Source organism: Lepisma saccharinum, chromosome 2 (assembly GCF_977018435.1).
Source record: "Lepisma saccharinum chromosome 2, izLepSacc3.1, whole genome shotgun sequence".
Classification (NCBI taxonomy): Eukaryota; Metazoa; Arthropoda; class Insecta; order Zygentoma; family Lepismatidae; genus Lepisma; species Lepisma saccharinum.
The window spans coordinates 111999994-112014687 of record NC_139230.1 but is presented as its reverse complement, the minus strand read 5'-3'; positions in this window follow the sequence as shown (position 1 = coordinate 112014687).

The following is a 14694-nucleotide window of genomic DNA, read 5'->3' as shown; positions in this document are numbered from 1 at the left end:
TTTGAAAGACCATGTTCAACCATCTCCTAGTGATGACCTGGAACAAGGAACTTCAAGTAAAAGAAAAAGATGTGGAAAATGTCCGAGAACTGACAATAAGACTTCCCAATGCTGCCCGCTTTGTCAGGTACCAATCTGCGGGAAACATGGAAAAATCACCTGTGATGACTGTTTGGAAAGAAACAAATTCTAAGGTATTTCACATGAAAATGTACTGTATATCTTTACTTATTGTATTAATATTCAAAAAATTGTAATTCTTTGTTTTCTTGTAAAGCTCTCTAGTGATTACTTGAGACAATCACAGAAATGTTGCATTTATTCAATATGTAATTCCAAATAACATTAGAAATAAAAAAATCAGGAAACATATATATATATATATATATATATATATATATATATATATTAATTTGTCAAATAGGTTAAAAAATAATATCCGAAGAACAAAACAAAGAAAAATATTTATATGTTAAAAATAGAAAACTTTATAATTGCGGGTCACAGTGACCCATCCCGACCGCTATAAGTTGAGAAATGGGCGCGACCTCTCCCGGGTTAACCTTGTAACACTAGTAAAATGAAAATGTGACTTCTTCAAAATTAATATACAAGGTGTTTCTAAAGGTCGTTTACAACGCTTGGGAGGTGAGTCCTCACACAAAAACAAGCAAAAAGTGTGAGTTCCATTTTTACGACTGAGGCTTCATTTCCGAGATAGGAGCCTCGCAAAAGGTGACAAAGTGAACGTCACACCTAACTGGGACGAATACTATCACAGATAGAGAGGCGGTTCCAAGGGAATCATCAAGGAATCGTATGTGCTCAGTCCGGAAGTCACTATGAAAAGTTCACTGCACGCATGCGCAATGGAGTCCTCAAAGGAATTGCATTGTTCTTGCTGGAAATCCCCAATTCCTTTGAGGACTCCATTGCGCATGAGTGCAGTGAACTTTTCATAGTGACTTCCGGACTGAGCACATACGATTCCTTGATGATTCCCTTAGAACCGCCTCTCTATCTGTGATAGTATTCGTCCCAGTTAGGTGTGAAGTTCACTTTGTCAACGTAAATATCTTGAATAACAATAATAACAACAACAACAACAACAACAACATGAAACCTGCCCGACCCTGTGGCCGTGTGGTTAGCACATCGCGCTGCGACGCCAAGGGTCCCGGGTTCGAATCCCGGTCGGGCTTGGTTGTTTGTGACTTTCCATTCATCAATTTCATCATTTCATCACTCATCCCCATCTTCGCAAATTAGCCAAGAGGCACAAAACGCGAAGTAAAATAAACTAAATCAATCAATCAATCAATCAAACAACATGAAACCAAAAGGAATTGTGTACCAAATACCATATCACAATCTTAAAAAATTAAAAATAAATTCAATTTTAACTAAAAAACAACAAGAAAAGAAGAGACAGTGTATAGCCAAAGGAAATGGAATGAAATTATTACTCAGTACGCCACAATTAAAAAGATTGCAAAATACAAGAAAGAAAACACATAGTGGAGGATTTATATTCAGTATTCCAGCTATCCTGGCAGCATTGGGAGCAGTTGGGAGCTTAGCCGGGGGCAGTGCGGCTATAGCCAAAACTGTAATTGATTCAAAAAAGAATAAGGCAGAACTAGAAGAGCAGAAGCGTCATAATCTTGCCATAGAGAAAAAATTAGGCAGTGGTGTGAAGTCCAGAGCACTCAGAAAATTAAAAAAAAAGAAGAAGCACTCGCGAACCAAGACATTGAATCTTTAGTTAAGATATTTAAAAATAAACACTTCAGGGGGGGTTTCATGTCTGATTCTCTCCCTAAAGGTAATCCCCCTTTCTCACGAGAATGTGGTGTGGTGAATTTGGACAAGTCCGAAAACATTGGTACCCACTGGATATGCTATTATAAACAAAATAACAATGCTTTTATTTTCGATTCTTTCGCAGGAGTACCCCCTACAGAATTAATTCGTTACTTAAAACATGTTAAGGTTTATTACAACGACGATCGTATTCAAGATTTCGATCAAATTATATGTGGCCCTGTTTGCATTACGATGCTCAGAATATTAAATGAAATACCAAACATCAAATTAAAAGATTTTCAAAAAGCTGCATTATATATTAAATATGGGAATTTTTCATCTCTCCAGCGAGACTTCGGTCTTGAAACTTCATCTTCACGATGATATTATCTATCCAAAATCCATAGCTCTGAGAGCATTCTACAGTATGTATCTAATTCCGAATGTAACTAACTACAACAATACTATATTAGTAGGTAATGAAAAAATTATTATTCCTCCCGGACAGTATAACTTATCTACTTTAGAATCTGAACTTCCAAACACCGTATTGCTATCTCAAAATTCTGTAACACACAGAGTGGAGATTGTGTCTATCAATGAAACAGTGGACTTATCTACCATGGGGGAACTTCTAGGATTCGAGAACAATAGCAAATTAGAACCAGGTGTTAGGCACATAGGTAAATTTATACCAAAATTCTTAGCTATAGAGACATTAAATATTCTCTGCAATATTGCCAAAGGTATGATTATCAAAGCAGAAGAAAATTCGATTGGTAGCCACAAAGAGACAGGTATCATTGCTAAATTTAAACGAAATTCAGAATTTATGGAACCCATCTTCTATTCCCCAATCCCACCAGTCTATTTCCCTCTTTCTATTGATAAAGTTAATTACATAGAGATAACAATTACAAATGAGAAAAATGAAATCATCGATTTTGCTGGTGCTAATAGCACTGCAATAATGGAAATTAATATTTAAAATATATAAATAAATACCAAGATGGAAAATATCGAGAGTTATGAATTACAGTCCTTCCCACCAAACGGAAGGACATTTGCAAATTTGAATAAGCCCAACACAGAGATACAGTATGACATCATGGTGGGGGATGGGTTTATTCATCCACATAGATCAGATCTGTATATAAAATTTGATATTGTAAAACAAAGTAATTGTTAAGAATATCCCCTCCCCCCATCCGGGGCTAATGTAAAACTTATAGATAATTTTGTTCCATTCTTATTCTCTCAAATTGAAATTAGGAAGCATGGTACAGTCATAGACAGGATTGATTGCCCTGGAATTACATCCACTACAGTGGGGACATTGAAACTGTCCAAATCAGAGAGTGCATATTATAAAGTAGGTGGGTTCGAAGCTGGAACAAAAATTCAAGCAAAAAGTCACAGTACTGTTCCCTATGAGATTGCTATTTGGATTTTTCTCTGATTATAAAGAAATTATGTGGAAAGGTGGTTTGAGTGTCATATTTCGCAGAGCACCCAATGATCATAATGCCATCATGAGATACAAAACTTTAAATGCAGATGGAACAGCTAATGAGGCTAGTTTACCCGAAGCTGTGAAATGTGTGATTCAGTCTATGGAGTTGCGAATGCCTATAGTTGAATATAAGTCAAATTATGCTCTCAAATACAAAGCCAACATTTTGAAAAATCCTCAAATTCAGATACAGTTTTATACTTATCAATGCATTCAGAAGCCTGTGGAGGGTAATTTTTTTTAATTCGACATTACTAATCAGTTTCAATCTTTACAATACGATATGCCAGAGTTTGTAGCTGTGTTGTTTCAGACAGGGAGAGATGACAATCAGGAAAAGGATAGCAGCCAGTTTGATAATTGCAAAGTTAAAAATGTGTATCTGAAGAATGGCAGAAATGACGTGTTCCCACATGAAAATTATAATTTAAACATTGCAGAACAAGATTATTTGAAGTTATATGAAGCATTTAGTGCTTTTAAGAGGGTAACTGAAGGAAATATCGATATGTATTATAATCCAGATGAGTTCATAGTTCACAGACCAATGTTTTTAATCAATGCATCAAAAAGAAAATTGGTAGTTATAAATGATCGAACAAACATTAAGTTAATATGTGAGTTTCATGAAACTTTACCGGAAAATACCATATGCAATGCAATTTTAATTGTAGAGAAATCATACATATATGATGTAAAGAATGAAAGAGTGATAGAACAATTTTAATTTTTATACTATTTAATACTAATATATAATGCAATATAATACAATATATTTATATTTATTTTTACTTTACAGCAAAAATTTAGCCTCAGGGCTACTCTACTACTACCTAACTCAAATAAATATTACAATAAATAAGAAAAATATTTAAAAAAATAATATTAATATTTATATCAATTTTTTAAATCATAAACATTTATTACAATGTTTACTTGTGTTACAGTGTCCATATTCTTTAGTATGAACATTGCAATCTAATATTTGCAATTTATTATCATTGCTATTAAGAGCTACTTTATTTTTGTAGTATAGACACTTACACCTTACTCGATTTCTTATGTTTTCTGTAAATTTTCCATATATTGCATTAATTATTAATTTAAAAATATTTTTTTCAACTTTAGAATTTGTTTGTATTCTATTCTTTGTATTTTTCTCAATATAAGATTTTAACCATTTTTTTTGGTCAAATTTTAACCCCTTATGGATTTTAGTAAGTTCCATACCTTGCTCCAAGTAGTAATACTGCAACAGTCGATAGTGAGGCACATTTTTTTTTCAAAAGATAATATCAATTTTGATTCCTCTGTACCTGGCACGTTCTGAGAAACTGGTGCCATAGCTAATCTGTGGTGTTTGTCATGGAGATTAGATGTATATTTCAAATCAACTTCCAGTAGACAACCTTTTGGATGATCTTCAGACCAATTTAAGAAATCCCTGTCTTCAAGTTCTTTCTTGCTCATCTATTTGTAATTACCAATTGGCAGTGATTGAGTCATCGCATAACCATATAAATACATGTCAACATAAAATATGTATTTAGATGTTTGTTAGGATCATAGTTAGGTAAATATTTATTGTTTGCTTTTGCATATCTTAAAGGACACTGCACTATACCACCACGTTTAGCAGGTTCAACAAACATAAACTGGTTAATATTATTAATAAGACCAATTTCAACTTTTGTATTTAAAAGCATGGCCTGCCAGGATAAACCGGGTGTTGTGTACATAAAAACAGGATCTACTTCATATAATTTAAAACAACGTTATCGAAAAGTTTCGAATACATCAGCCAACTGGAGAGTATCCAAAATGAAGTAGTTGTCATGATAATCTATTGGTTTGCAATCTAGTGTTTTCCACACTCTTATCCTCACCAAAATATTCTTTTGTATAAAGAAATTCCTCGTTGGTTAATTGACTTACCTGAGTAGCTAAACTGTTTGGAAGAAACTGATATGAATCCAAGAATCTAAGAACAACTTTTTTTCCATTTTCTAATTTGATAGTTTTCTCTATGGCAATATATTTATCTTTACTGCGTGGTATAATATTGATATTCTCTGTATCATATCCTAATTCTTTGATAAATAAATGTGCATCAAAATTTTGAAAATTGTGAATGAATATTGGAATGAAATTAGGTTTCTGTATTTTCGAGTTACATGAATTACAAATTGTATGGATATATTATCCATTAAAATGGTTGTGGTGTTTCTTTTTTTCACTATCAGAATTAAAATATCTATTACAGTATCTACAACTTAAAGTATTATCAGGTTCCAGTTGTTGTTCTGGTGTAAAAGGGTTCATTGGTAATTTTTTATATAAGATTGGACCATATTTTTCACCCCACTCTTGAAGTTTTTTAATACATTTTTGGTCTGCATCTTCACCTCGATAAAAATATAGTTCTGAATTATTTTGTTCATATGTTTTTACTAATTTTAGTGCAAAACCACATGCTTTATGTTTAGCTATATTTGTTGCACTTGATGCATTCGAATCTGGAAAACATGTTGCTATTGGTTCTGGTATTGTTTCAAAATCTCCATAGATTGCAAATGGATTTTTTAGCAATGATTTGAAATTACTAAATTTTACACTTTTGGATGAAACATCATTGTTATTTTATGACAATCTGATGTTATTTGACTATGTACCAATCTTCCTAGATCCTGTATGAGACAATAGTGTTTCTTGTTTCTTTTTGTAACATATAATAAATGTATAACACGTGTACCATCTGCTGCTGGATAGTGACGCAGTGGATAAATTTTATTCTTTTTATCAACACCATAAACTTGCACAGCTATTGATTGATTGTAGTGTTCTTTATATTGTTTTTCAAATTTACTAATATCTGAGATATCTACTGGATATTTATGCCTGACATAGTTTTTTTAGACTCTTCTATATATTCAGGATAATTGTAATTAGAGATACGATATTTATAGTCAGATGCTGGATGAAAATGAGCTATGAGACACCATAAAAAACATTTATTGACTTTACTTTGAATATTTATTACAGCATTCTTGTTTTTGATGGTGTTGTTTAATATAACTAGATCCCCCAAGAGGGACATATTTTGCTATTTTCAATTCAAGTTTATGGTTTGTATCACAAAGTGACCAACCCGAACCTTTTCCTTGGAACTTTTGTTGCTTTGAGAAAAGTCAGATTTTTTCATAAATATCATACAAAGAACGAATATCACTCTTGTGTAAAATTAACACACGGGTACGATGAATGTATTGTTCTTTTTCACTATGAGAATTTATATACATAGAGAATAGATTAAAATATATTTTGAGAGAACATCTTTCAAGTTTATTTTTAATTGCTTCTATAATTTTTTTCTTTCAATTTAGATAGAAAATTTGGAATATCTGTATCTTCGTTATTTATGTCTAATATAGTATATATTTTTGTATACAATTTTTTTGTTTTTGGTTTCTTTATTCATTTTTTGTTATTCTTTTATATAATTTGTATATATATAATTATATATATTTTTTAAAAAAAATGTTTTGGTTTTATATATTTAAAAATTTTAAAAATTAAATTTCTTTGGTTTTTATATATTTAATTTTTATTTTTAAAAATAAAATTTCTTTGGTTTTATATATTCAATTTCTTTTCAAAAATATGTTAGAACAATTTATATTTAATAAAAAATAGTTATAAATTTATATGTTATTAGTATTCTACATACCAAAGTGCATATATATTTTTATATATAGCCTTTTTTCTTTCTTCTAAAAAATGTACATGTGTACATTTTCAGACGTAAAAATTAATCAGAATATATTATACATTTGAAAAATAATTTTATATACGCTACATAGAACTGCAGCACTCATAACTTTAAAAAAAAACAATATCTACATTTTCAGACGTAAAAATTAATCAGAATATACACACATTTGAAAAATAATTATATACAGCACTGTAAAATAACTCAAAATCACTATCAATATATCTATTTCTCTTAAAAAATATAATAATTGCAAATATATGCTTAAAATATACTGACATAGGCTCAAAAAGTAAATTTTGTTCCCTATGAGTTGAGCTTTGATAAAAAAAACAATTATTTTTTATACTATATAAATGGTAAATTTGGATTTTTTTGATTTTTCCCCCTTGGAAAATTTGCTGAAATCAGGGTAAAATAAATAAATAGCAAATAAATGGCCGGAAACATAGCATCTATCTCGGAAACGAAGCCTCAGTCGTAAAAATGGAACTCACACTTTTTGCTTGTTTTCGTGTGAGGAATCACCTCCCAAGCGTTGTAAACGACCTTTAGAAACACACTGTATATATATATATATATATATATATATATTGACTAAATTATATAGCCCCTGGCTTCTCCCAAGAATAATATGTATATAAGTCTAAAGTGATTATATGGCACTAAATGCCCTTTGTTGGCATATGATTAATACAATAAAGGAGGGGCAATAAAAAATAAACGAAAATATCTGGGATTAAACATTGATAAATATATAGAGAATAAAATATGGATGGTATAACATATAACCCGTGGTATCAGAACAGTAATCCAACGAAATCCATTAACGTCATTCCAGAAAAGTCAAAGCATTGTAAAAATATGGAACTGACGGAAAGAAATAATTAAGCCAAAATTTGGTAACGTCACAACTGTTAAAGCGGACCAACCCAAGAAAGTAAGTTCTGAATCCTTAAGATATAGTAAATAGTAGATGACATGGCTCCAATGAAGTTAGGATCAATATTGACTAAATATACATAATAAAATTGATTAATAAGGGAAAAGCAACATAGTAACGCATTTTTAACTCTCACTATTCAAGGTTGGTTTGCGCCTGCATACTCTTTAAGTATAGCATAAATAAACGGTTAGAATGAAATTTCAAATTAGTAATATGATAACAGTAACGGAAAAATGGGGCAAAAATATTTCATGAAATTTTGGTTTGATTGCGATTGACTGATTCAGTTTTTCCATGGCCGGACGAAGGTCAGTCCAAACAGGCAGAATTACATTTGAAAAATTCACAGAGGTATTAAGAAGGGGAGTAATTGCACGGATAGCTATTTCTGTATCTAAAGCCCTACGAGTATGGATAATCTCATCATCCAAAATCAATTGATCAAAATTCTTATAATAACAAAACAAGGATGTACCTTCAGACACTGTTATTGTACTGTGGGTGTTTAAATTGCCATTTATAGTTTGTGAAAGGAGGAATTTTCCTGTGCCGGAAACAATCACGCCTGTTCGTGTTCGGACTTTTGTGAGGTGGCCCTCGACGTTGGATTTTATTTCTGTGGAATAGGAAATAGTGGAATTATGAAATAGAATATTTGTTAAGCATTTGATATTATCGTGAATTGAGAGCTCCGTATGAATACAAACGTAAATAAAGGAATTGAATTTACAATGACTATTAAGAATTTCTACGATTCATTGAGTTTGACCATTATGTTCCATTTCATATGATAATTGGGGAACCTTAACCCGGAACCATTTATTATCAACAAAAGTGACCACATTGACAGTCCGAAAAACGGGAGGAATAGCGTTAAGAGGTAAATTTGGAGTTTCTAACAAAATATGAGAGGAATGAGTGGATAAATCATAATTGACAAGGCATACATTGGTCAGGGCGTAAAAATGACCAATATCCGTCTGGTACAGGGTGTCCTTAAAGTCAGAATGAAGATTCAGAAAAACATGGAGCCAATCGGGAGGAATCATATGTAAGATACTTTATTCATTGATAGATCGGCGATCATAAAATCGATGCGGGTAAATAATTCTGACGCATGCAGGAGTGCCATTAGATGTTTTTCCTCCGTATAGATAGTATAAAATTTCGCTACTAAATCCGCTTTAAGAGCAATAAGAGAACGTTTGAATATTACCAAAATGTTATTAACAACTCGGAAAGCCTGAATTTCGTCTCTTTTCATTTCCGTCAATTCTGACTGAATCTGACAAAAGGAAAAATATCCAAATTTTAAGGCATTGCGTTAAACAGAAAAGAGGAAAAGACTACTACTCTACGTCATGCTATTGCCTGCCATGTATTTTCTTTTCACTTAGCCTAAATGCTCGTCGCGTAAAAGATTATACTCGACCCATGACAACTGTAGGCTTCTAGATCCAGTCTTTTGAGTTGTTAGCCTAACAGGGTAAAACAAAAAAAAATAAAATAATACGAGTAATGCTCTTTATGGTCGCCTTGGGAAGTCAAAATATATAAACGGAACCATAAACGAAACCAATGACGCCGGGCCGGGAGAAGAGAGTATAGCATTTGGCATGGGTAGTCACAATTAGCCGGGTTTATGTTATGCGACGGTTTCCTGACCCCTAAAAACAATCTATGAAACACGTTCCTTTCGTGTGATAGGCTTGCAACTACCGTGCGTTCATTTCGATCTGCAGCCGAGAGATCGGGAGAAGCGTGGCGGGCGGCGCTCACGGAGATGCCGACATTTGCGGCCTGTAATGCCCGCTTATTTTTATGGACTAATGCAGACATTTATATAAATATTGCAAAACGAGCACTAACCTGTGTTATAACACGCAAAAGTTCTTCTGTAATTCATCACACAAATAAATACGCTTTAGAAACGATGTTAAGAGCCACAGATAATAAAACATTTTAATCATAGTTTTGACCAGTAACGTAGATTATATGATGTGTGGGAGATTAAAATATAGACACAATTACTCGCTATTACCTACTTTACTAAAATTAAACGGAAATAATCTGTAAGAAGTTATTAATTTCATTCTTGAAAGTTTTAAGATTCTGAAGGAACGAGAAAAAAAAATCGCATAAATAGGCGCCCTTGAAGAGGCTCTCATTAACACCTCGGTTTGAGGCTAGAAATTCAGTGTCGAAGCCACCTGAGTTTAAAGTCCATTGCAGCAAATTCCTTGCCTGTGCAGGATAAATTCATCCCGAAACTTGATGAAACGAACGGTGTCATCAAATTCTCTCTCTCGGAGACTGAAATAGGATATGCTTCTTCCGCTAGCGCGAGGCTGAAATATACACTGTGTACCGACGTGGCTGCGATAAGGAGAAACTGCGAGGGAGTGCAATTCAGCAAAAATTATATGGCTGCCGTTCTGGATGGGCAGAGCTCCCGACCAATAACAGGAACGTGTTCTTCCTTTGCGAGGAACACGACGATAGAAACTTAGGACTGGTGCGGTGCCAAGGAGCAAATAGGAAGAGGAAGAGAGTACCTTTCGTGACCTTTTGTTTCTGGATGTACCTGGATTCGCCGCGAGACATAAAGAGGAAAGGAATGAAAAGGGGGAAAAAATGTGGTCTGCGCCCCAAGCTGCTTAACTTGGTTGCATAACTGCTAGGGGAGTGCGTGGAAAACAGCTTAATTATAGGTCGTCATAAAACGTGTTTTGAATGAAGGGAACAACTGGTTCAGAATGGGGTTGGGGATCCTCGGTTCGAGACACATCTACCTTTTGCGTTTTCACCTTAACTCCTTTAATTTCCTTTACTTTAACAGGATTAGTTTGAACAGAGCGAGATGGGGTTTTAGCGTCTAACTTTAACGGATTAGAAGTTTGACATGCGACATTAAATGTATCTAAACGGACGGGGGAATTTCAAGTGGCAAAATTTCGTTTCGAGTACCTGCTTCGTCATAAAATGGGTCTTGAAAAGTACACACTGACTCAAGATTTCGACATATAACGGGTTGGTTGGGACCACTGTTCCAAGAGCCGCTGTCCGACTGGGAGATATTTAAAACTTGTACACTTGAATGCATATTTACTCGTTCCATTTTCCTTGGGCAATTATTTTCCAAAAATTTTAACTTTTTACATCTCCGCTGACAACAACTAAAGGCAATAATTAAAATACAAATAAAAACTAGTGTTAACGTTATTACTGAACAGATGATGTACGGGTATTGGAAATATCTTATGACCACTTCCTTGAAGGGTAGGGAATTTACGTGAGAGATAAAAGTAATTAAAATTAATAAATATCGGAATAACTGCATCTTGTTTAATTAGGTAACAATTAGCGAACCTAAACGTGCTTAATTAACCACAACTGTTATTTTTAGTTATTATTGAGAAAATGAATTACTTTTCGGCCACTAAGTGTCAAATCAATAAATTTGATAAATCATATATTTTTACACAGAATAAATTAAAATTAAAATTTCTCGGAACTTTGTTAGTTTTAGAAACAACTAAATTAGTGCAATGCAAATAGGAGCTTTTCAAGGAGGAGTCAAGAAGAAAATAGTCCAACTGTCAGCCGGGGATAATTTTAGCTGAAAATATATAAAAATAAAATATCTCGTCCAATGCATGAAACTTCACACCTTGCTTATTACTAGTACAAATTACATGTTCTAAATAAGAATATGGTTCTCTGCTTCATTTTAGTCGCCTTACGCAGACTTCTTCTTTTCATTTAAGACTAAATGTCATGACGACATTAACATTTCTTACGTTATTAACTATAATAACGGGTCTTTTCACACAGCTACCGGTAGTTTTAATATACACAAGGAATAGGCAAATATACATTAAATAACGCTCTTGTCGTACTTTCGTTGCTTTAATTAACTAAGTGAGCTCACTGACAACATATTTAATTCTTTTCATAACTCATGCATGGATGGAAAGAAATGCATTTATTTTCTGAGCGTATTTATAAATAACTTCATATATAAAACATGCAATTGCCTAACAAAATAGTTTTACATCTACCAGAAAACAACAATGGTGCGTACATTAGGTTTTATACATTTGGCGAGAAAACGATTTAACCTATTGATACCGTAGGGAGATGGAACGAAAAAAATAAGATCCACACAAAAAGTAAACAATTGCGACTTGTTCTTTGGGTTGCTTATGGGGCGGTCACGGGTTCGAAATCTTCCTCTTGAAGATATACAATATTCGTTTCTTCTTCATCCTCTGAAGGGCGGTGATAGCGTTTTAAACCTTCGTACCGCGACTGAATCGGACACAATATGGCCGCGCTTATTTTCGTATTCTACTAAATAAGAATTGTTATTTTCGATTACCGCGGGCCCAGAATAAACACCTAAAAAGCACTTAGCCGTATCTACCTTCCGAGTGAGGTTATAGATTAAAACCAATTCACCACGAGCGTAACTTGTTGCTTGATGACGCCTGTCGTAATACTTCTTTTGGAACTCAAATCGTTTACGTAAATTTGCTTGAGCCACGTCTTGTGCCTTGTTTAGCCTTTCAAGTTTGTCTGTGTTTGCGCTTTTTTCGCAGGGATCTGCGTGAAGCATACTTTCCCAGGGTAGACGGGCTTCGAACCCATGCATGAGGTAAAACGGACTAAATCTCATCGAATCTCCACTTTTAACATTATACGTAAACACTCCTGGCTGTAGACAGGTAATCCAGTCATCATGTTTTGGGTTTATAAAATGCTTAATTTTACTCTGGACGACCCCGTGACCTCGCTCCTCCAATCCTAAGGTGTTCTGTTGATAAGCAGTAACAGATTTTAACTGAATTCCGAATTTAGCACTAAGTTCTTTAAATACAGAGGAATTAAATGCACCACCCCTGTCAGAATGTAAAATTTTTGGACAGCCAAATCTTAATATTATGTGCTCGTAGAGAAAATTAGCAGCTGTTTGGGCACTGGTATCGATGACAGGAGCAGCTACCATATAGCGGGTACCGAAGTCCATGCAGGATAAGATGTATTTACATTTATTTGGACCACTAGGAGGGAAAGGACCCGCGAAATCTATAGCTAGGCGTTCCAAAGGGCGGCAGCTCGGAAAAGTATGGGGCTCGCCTTGTGGCAACCCTGTAGAGCGTTTGTTTGTTTGACAAGATAGGCACTGGCGACATTTGTCCTGTATAAAACGTTTCATATAGGGAAAATATATGCGATTGAGCGCATTGTAATATGTTTTAGTAAACCCTAAATGACCACCGCCACACGGGTGAGAATGCAATTGTTCTACTACAGTACGTCGTAAGGACTTAGGTATACAAAGTAATTTCTTACTTCCCCACCAATCTTATGATTCCTGTATAAGAGACTATTGTCCATCACATAAAAACCCTGTCTTTTGAAGGGGAGTTGAGCGTCATCTGCCCCCTCCAAAACTTTTATGATCTCTGAAAAAAATGTGTCGACACGTTGGTGTTTTCCCACATCTACTGATTCATCCTGGAGAAGAAATATACGAGGCTCGCCGAATTCTGGCGATTCGTCATCCGGAGGGTTGGTCATCTCTCGGCTAATAGCGTCTGAAATATTTTGTGTAGATTTACAATGAACGACCGTGAAATCGTATGAATCAAGCTCTGTACTCAACCGCGAGAGCTTCGAACTCAAATTACGGGTGGTACGCAAATAGCTGACTGCTTTATTGTCTGTGTAAAGTTCGAAGTGTTTCCCAATTAAATAGAACCTAAAGGTTTTGAGGGCATAAAGAACTGCTGATAGTTCTAGTTCCATAATGGACAATTTTTCTTCTCCTTTTTTGAGAGTTCTACTTCCATATGCTACAGGAAGGAAATTATTATTTGCATTTGGCTGTGTTAAAATAGCACCAAGAGCTTTCAGACTTGTGTCACAGTAAACGCGTGTTTCTTTTGAAGGATCATAGGGTAGCAAAACTGGGGCAGTTATTAAAGCGTGTTTTAAGTTGGTAAAAGCTGTTTCTTGGTCTTCCCCCCATACAATGATATCAAGTGTGATATCATTGAATAGCTTTTTTTCACTTATTAAACACGTATTTTTTTGTTTTCCGATTCGATGTGTATTTCTCACGATATGTGACCGTTCCGGGACTTTTGGACCACCCGGTATGTCGATATCAGGTGAAAGATTGTGTTTATTAGGCCAATTAAGCTTAGAACTTTACTATCATGGCAAAATGTACATGATGCCTTTTGTTGTTGGCGATAAGATCAATACAAATATATTAATTGGTAAAGCTGGAATGAACATATTATTTGGTGATTGGCGCAGCAAACTTCTAAATGAGTTTCCTGGAACTGATTACATTCAAACGGAAGATTCTACACATGCTTACATAGGTCTGGAATCAAAAGATTCGCTACCAGATGCTTGTTCGAAAATTCAGTATTCAGGCATAATTGATACTCCAAAGGTACATCAACAGAAGATTGATGAAATGGGTTAATGTTCACGAACATGAGATGTGCAAGGGCAAAATAGTAAAGCCATGATTTTGAACAAACATAAGGCCGACATAGATAATTCAAGTAATTTAGAATAAATGAACATTGAAGGCTGTCGTTCACAATTGCTGACATCCTTTGCAGAATTGTTTAATGAGGA